This window comes from Sprattus sprattus (assembly GCF_963457725.1).
Source record: "Sprattus sprattus genome assembly, chromosome: 10".
NCBI lineage: Eukaryota > Metazoa > Chordata > Actinopteri > Clupeiformes > Clupeidae > Sprattus > Sprattus sprattus.
This window is the reverse complement of record NC_137908.1, coordinates 15,060,625-15,068,124: the sequence shown is the minus strand read 5'-3', so window position 1 is coordinate 15,068,124 and position 7,500 is coordinate 15,060,625. Positions and strand designations below refer to the sequence as shown.

At 45.6% G+C, this 7,500-nt stretch overlaps 1 protein-coding gene across 1 annotated transcript in view; it reads right to left on the bottom strand.

Annotated features, from left to right (window-relative positions):
* Positions 1-7,500, bottom strand: part of nfasca (neurofascin homolog (chicken) a) — a 56,457-nt gene that overhangs the window by 38,737 nt on the left and 10,220 nt on the right. Inside the window, 1 exon segment of the mRNA XM_080846304.1 lies at positions 1,021-1,080. The gene's annotated coding sequence lies outside the window, so the exon portion shown is untranslated.

Sequence of the window (7,500 nt, the reverse complement as noted above, 5' to 3'; positions counted from 1 at the left end):
CCTCTCTCTCTCTCTATTCAGCTGACACTGGCACTGCCTCAGGCCATGACAAGCTCCCCCCTTAGTACTCACATCCCCCCTCTCCTCCATCCCTCTGCCACATCCAGCAGCACCCATAGCTCCTGATCTATAAATACCCCTCACGCCCATCACAGTCAATTACCCTCTGCGGCGCCAGACACACCTCCCCTCCCAGCATGCACAGACTCTCCTCAGGCCATCAATGCCACCCCCCTCCACCCTCTATACTGAGCCAGAGGGAGGGGCCGCAAAGGAAATCTGCTTAATTCACACACTCATACATCATGCACGCACACGCATACACACACACACACACACACACACACACACACACACACACACACACACACACACACACACACACACACACACACACACACACACACACACACATATGCACATACACATTCCCAATGCATTGACATGCCCATCACTACATATGGGAACATAAGCTGGTCCATGCCCATCGAGGCACTCCTAAGCATGCAGGCATGCATACATCTATAGGTGCACACGCAAACATGCACACACATGTGCAAGCATAAGCAGAATGTATAAGAGCATAGCCTACATAATTCATGATAAATACAAGTACTGTATGTGACCTCAAAGTTGTAATGCATACTGAATGATGCTCATATCTGGGCTGCTCCTATTCCGTGTCCCTACTCTTATGCAAAGGCCTGGTTCACATACTGTGCACACACACCAGCATGCACACTTCCTCATCCCAAATCTGGTTTTAGCAAATGGTTCGCCCCAAATCAGGCATCAACCCAGTGGGGGGTTGTTAGAGCCTGAATTGTATAATAATGGCCTGATATGGTAATAAATAATCTGTTCGCTCTTGACAGTGTGACTGTGAAGTGTACTGATATAAAAAGCCTGTAAATGTGGGTCACAGGACAGAGCCATGAACCTAAGCCAGTGTCGGGGTGTCTGAAGCTATGAGCATACTGTACGTGCCAACCGCTGGGGCGTCGAGATCAATGAACTCACCGCAGCGCTGGGGAGCAGTTGGGCAGTCTTAGTGGTGGAACAGGCAATCACCTCAGAGGCCTGTAAGGAAAGAACAAAGCCAGGGTCAACAGCCTGCACAACATGCACAACATACACTCCCATACGATCTGAGCATGCTCAATGTTAACACACTGGTCGTGGCTTAAGCTAATAGGAAGACAGTTTATTGCACTATGAGAATGAAAATATATAACCACATTGGGTGGTTGAAAAAAACAAGACAGGCACTGATAATAGTCAAAGCAAACAGCTTACATCGGTCTGTAAGCACTGGTACTTAACAATGAGTGCATTTTGACTTCATGGATAAAAGAGCAGGCAGGGTAAACATTCGCTATTAGCTTTATAGCAGCAGTGACATTCATTCAGCTTTATTCAAATCAGCGGTTCAAATTCAGGCTGTTCAAATGCTAGACAATGGCTGTGTTGGTATCTGTTAACATCCTTATGGTACCAGACGCTCTTGCAGTGTGCACACCGTAGCGTACAGATCTCCGGCAGCCATAGCACATGAGGCCCTAGCAGCATGGCTCCTGTTGGCAGACATCTTAACCCAGATGGGACCTAAGCCATGTGGCCTCGGCCAAAACCCCATTTGTTTGCTTGATGCCATGTTTAAAGCTGGAACAACACCCACACAATGGCTGTGCAACACAAAAAGCAGGCAAATAATATCAGTGCCATCATCATGGCTGTATGTCCTGTCCTTTGTTCTGGCATTAATTAGCACATGCAACTGAATTTCTGATTACATATGAATTATCAAATGAATACAAATGGACGGTGCTGCCAGATTCTGTACATGTATTCTGCTAGATGGTGATCACACATTTGTGTGTCTCAGGGCTAGCTTGTTAGCTTTCTGTATCACAGCCAGCGGTCAGGGACAGACACATAAGCCAAGGTAGTTAGCTAGCGTGCCTAATAACCCTTCACCTTCCCCTCCTGCTAAACAAATACCCTAATGAAGGACTAATTTGTAGTGGGTTTCTAGTTCATATCCGGTTTCCTATACACCAGATGTTCTAATATCTCCTGCATATATGCAGATGGTCATATTTATTAGTGTGGATACAGATGTGTACACAGGCCTATGTGTTTCTAGGTGAAGTGCTTGAGTGCCTGGGGTCATTGCAGCTCTACTTGCTAAAGTGTGAGTCATCTTTCCCCACACAGGGAGGAGTGAAGGGCAGCCACCCATAACCCCACAATCCCACAAAACCCAAATCTTGCAGAGAAGCCGCACATCTCTCTCTCTATCTAACACACACACACAGACACACACACACACACACACTCACAAACATACCAATATGGCACAACAAACTTTCTAAAAGTATGACTATACTGTGAGTCATTTTGTCTTACTGGTTCTTGTTGTCTCCACAACACCAAAATCCCCAGTCTTACATCTAAACCAACACACACACGCACACGCACACGCACACACACAAAAACACACACACACACTGTGGTGTCCCGTGGGGGCGTGTCGTGGATGGCAAATACATTCCCCTGAAAAACAGGAACTTCATTTCCCAGAATGCCACGGAAAGCAGAAAGGTGCTGGCAATCACCAGGTGCTGGCAATCACCTATCAAGCCAGAGAGGAGCCAGACAAAGGGAAGGCTGGCAAACAGTTTGAGGGGGCGAGAGAAGCACATGTTTTGAGTGTTGCTGCATAGAGTTTATGTTACAAGGAAAATAAAGAAGCCTTATTTTGTTGGAGAACCTTTGTTTTGTCTGATTCCTCCCCTGCAACCACTACAACACACACAAATGACACCATATGACCACCCGTTTTAGCAAGAGATTCACAAGTTTGTCCATCTCAATACGTATGAATTGTAATACAAGCATGAACAGCATGTGTGGCAAGGTAGCTGGCCAAGGTTCTGAAATGCCTGTAGGGGTCTGGCCTACAGTCTCTGCAGACACACTCCTCTGATACCAAGAAGTACACCTGTTTTGAAGATTAAATGGTAACATATAAGGAGGATGTGGGAAAGGGGGTAGGATACAGAAGCAATGCGGGAATGTTTGATTGTTGTTTGGGACCGCGGAAGCTATGTAAACTTCGTACAATGATGGATATGGGAGGAGTGACATCTGTCAGTCCTTGGCTCTGGGCTCCTGACAAGCAGCATTAATATGCCCATAGGTGTCACCAGGGTCACCGCAGAACACTGCGTGACAACAACGGCTGAGGACAGCATTGATAACAGAGCGTCGGAGAGGTGAAATGAGAACAATGCAAGGCATAGGACTGGCAGACATCTTGTTCTTGTGTGAGGACAGGACACACTTCCACCCACCTACCCACCCACACATACACACACACACAAACACACACACGTGCTGCATAAATACTACACCCTACATGCTGTAGGCCTGTCTATAACCCTTGCCAGCGATCTGAGAGATGACCTTTTATAATGCCATGTCACTAAACCCTTATCTTCATTCAAATAATTTCACTAATGAATCCACCCCAAAATAAACAGAAGATTAAGGGCATCATTAAAGCTTTCATAGAAATGACTCATATCCCTAGATAACAAGCAGGGCTTTAAGAAAACAAAGATTTATTCATGTGTTAAGTATTGTTGGGGATTTGAGCATGGCAAGGAGATTATAGGGGCCGTGGCATAATGGAGAACCCTGAGGAGTTTGAAGTATATTTTGATAAAACACATTAACCCTCATAAACAATGAATCACTCATGTGTCACTCGTGTCCAAGTTCATCATCGGAGAGGAGTAAGTATCTACCGCCCATTCTCAATTTGTGTCCATTTGTAGTGTAATTCACTTCCCTTAGGACCTGCCTCGGGTAGGCGAACAGTCGTCTAAGTCAACTACACACAGTACTGTGAGATCATCCCATTCCTCATTAATAAGTTCATATAAGAACCGAAGTATTTCATGCAAACATGTATCTAACTCAAGTGGAATGGAACTGAAGGAGCACAAAGGAAGTAAAATAAGATATGTAATGCAGCTTTTATTTCCAGCTTGAAATCTCATGTAGACCATACAGCATTCTAGAAATACACTAAAAGGACAGAACACACTGTGAATATGGCCTATTTTCTCTTGGCTCGGAAGTAAGCTGACTCTGGACCAGCTGAGTCCTGGCCATCAGCTGATGAGGGAGACTCAGGCAGAAGGACATCCTTTCCCTTCCCACAGCCCCTCATCTGTTTCAGTATGCATCAGGCCACCGAGACAGCCAGACTCTTCTGCCAGGGCTCACAAAACACTGGCAATGAGACACAAGGAGGTCTATGCTTAGATGCCACTGTAATGCCTAACACACAGATTTATGTAAGTGAGATATTCTCTCTGCATAATTTCAAGAGGATGAGCTGAAAGGAAAAAGAGCGCAGCTGTAGTTGGGGGTGTTAGGTTACACCTCGGCTCTATTAATATTAAATTCAATTTCAAACCGGAATCGGAGCATCCCTGATTGTCTGCTCACTTCCCAACAACTTTGCTTCTCTTCCCAGAAAATTGGCCTCCCTGACCTGACTTTTGAACTCTGCCCATTAGAGAGCCAACCAGCGGTGAGTAAACACGTCCGCGAGGGCTGGAGCGAGGGGGTCAGGAAGCATGGGATGGAGCTAAGTGGACGCCTCTCTGACGAACGCTGGGCCCTGTCACCATGGGAACAGATGGTACGGGGAAAGGTGAGTGGATTAACTGCGTGGGTGATGTTGTTAGTGTCAAGAAGATGAGGCTTGTTTAGGCTAAGGGGAAAGAAACAAGCCCATTTAAAAAAAAACGAGGAAACAAACAAACAGACAGGGCAGGATAGATGGTGGATCCATGTGGACGGCTTGAGGGAAGGGAAGATGGGGGGACAGGCAAGAGAAAACAGGAACAGTACGTCTCATGCTTGGCAGGAGCAATGGCTCAATGTTGCAGGATGACCTACTTTTAACGAGAGAGAGAGAGAGAGAGAGAGAGAGAGAGAGAGAAGGAGAGGAAGAGAAGGGGGGCTGGGAGTAGAAACAGAGAAATGTGGGGACACAAGAAGAGGAAGGGGGTGAACCAGAATAGAAAAGATAGAGCATGGGGGAGGAGAAAGAGGAAGAGGGCAGCATGATGAAAGTGTGTGTGTGTGTGTGTGTGTGTGTATGTGTGTGTGTGTGTGTGTGTTTGTACAGAAACAATTCCCATTCAGGCCCAAGGGCATGTGTATGTGTGTAGTGTGTACATCATGGTGTATGGGTCTTTATGTGAGTGTGTGTGTCTGTGTGTGTAACTGGGGGTTAAAGGAAGTGCCTGGCTGCATCACGAATAAATCAATGGCTGCTTTTCCCAGAGCGCAAAGGGCTTCCTCTCCTCTTCCTCCAGCGTGTCTGCCATCACGGTTTTCCCCCATCAGCGTACATAAATTAACTGTCCAACTGCCAGATACCTGGAGCAATCCACACACACACACACACACACACACACACACACACACACACACACACACACACCACACACTCACACACACAGACTACATGCGCACACAGCACTACAGAAGAACATAAAAAACCCTCGAAAGCAGCGGAGATGGGACTTCTAGACATCCTGACTCACACGCACTGTCTGAGCACTGCTCCGCTTCACATCGTGTCTCTCTGCCCAGTCCTTACATGTCACTGAGCAAAGGGGGCTGACGGGGAAGGGACGGAAACACTGATCTCAGAACAGCCGACGCCATGCTGCAACTCTGGTGACGCCGGCGCTACCAGAGAAGGATTCCTCTGGCAGAGGGGGGCAGCGAAGAAGGGATCTGGGTCGCCCACGGTGGAGCCACTTCATCATGCATAATCCACCCAAGTCTCATTCAGCATGCCAGCGTGCCACTCTAACCTGCAGTAAATGCACGTGTGGCTCGGTTGTGAACCAAACACAAAAAGATGAAAAATGCATTAAGGGGAAGACGTTTTATTAAATGGGCTTTTTGCCACAGATGAGAAGTCAGATGCTTCATTGCTTAACTGGTGCGTGAGCTGGAAGAGAGGGGTGGGGGTTCTGTGGTGGTGGAGATTAGGGGGGGGGGGGTGTCTGATTAGAGTCTTTTAGTCTCTTCACACAACAACAAGGAAACTCACTCCTCATTGGCTCCTTGCCTCCGTGGAGACCGGGGTGAAACCTCTGGCACCGCTTCAAAGGGGGGTTCCTTTCAAACCCTGTGCTGCAGGTCAAAACCCAAACACCCTAACCTTCCCCTAAATTATTAAACACCTCAATCCTAAAACAGACCCCCATCTATGAACCCCCTTCCTCCCTCTGACCTTCAAAAGATGTTAGTCTTTTGAATCCAAACCATTACCATGGTTACTTTTGAAGATTAGGTAGTTAGCTGCAAGTTGCATGTCATTGGGGGGTGGAGTCGGGATGGGGGTTACCAGTCAGATTAGCAGAATCTTAAATGCTAAAGTTATTTGAAAAATTATTTCTGGTAACGTTTGTATTGAAGTTCTCCCCTAATTTACATTACTGTTGAGAATTTGTCTTGGCATGCTGTACGCATGTATGAACTCATGTAATATGTATCATTAGGAGGACATCCTTTTATTAAAACATACCTTCCATAATTCAGTTAGAAGTATGTGTGAGGAACATACTGAGCAAGCAGGGACCTAATTTCTTAAAGTGGTGATCACACTGGGGCTAGATAGCGATTTTCCCCTGATGGAGACCCCTGATAATAATTATTCATGTAATTAAACTTTGCTTATCTAGTGATCAAACATGATTACAGGAAATTAGAGAAATTTTCAATTTCATGACATTCAAATGAGATAAAGAAATGTCAGTCATAAATCATATTGCTACTTTCTTTCTCTTTTACAAGTGATTGCATTAAATATGCAAAAGCAACTATATGGTATGTCATCTATTGTAACAAGGTCAGCTTACTACATGTACTATAACAACTTATGATATAGTATGGTGACTGTAATATGGCACGGTTGAATGATTTAGGGTTATGTTTTTTTTGTGGTAAATATAAGGTTAAAAGAAATGTATGGCTAATATACAATGGTTTATTAACTAGTGAGGATAGAAAAAGAAATGAATAGAAATATGGGGTATAACACAGGGTTCATAAGATTCAATTTGATTGAATATATTTATTTTTTCTCCTGTGGGAGAAACACTCTGAGGCACTTATTGTTGAGAGATGGTAGTTTTAAGGAGGCCCATTCTGTTTGTGTAGCCAATGGACAGAGGAACCTTTGAAAGAATATCAGAGAAACAACAACAAAGGCCATCCTGCCCGCGTCTCTTATGTGAAGGGCAAATGACACGAGAGGCTGAGATGAAAAGCCAGTCAAGCCCGTATATGACGTGGGGTGCCGCATATATAGCCCATCATCTCTCCCAGTCAAACCCCATTCGAGCGCACACCAATTTGTGTTCGCTCCACCCCATTGGCTGTGGGATGGCAGAGGGGAGG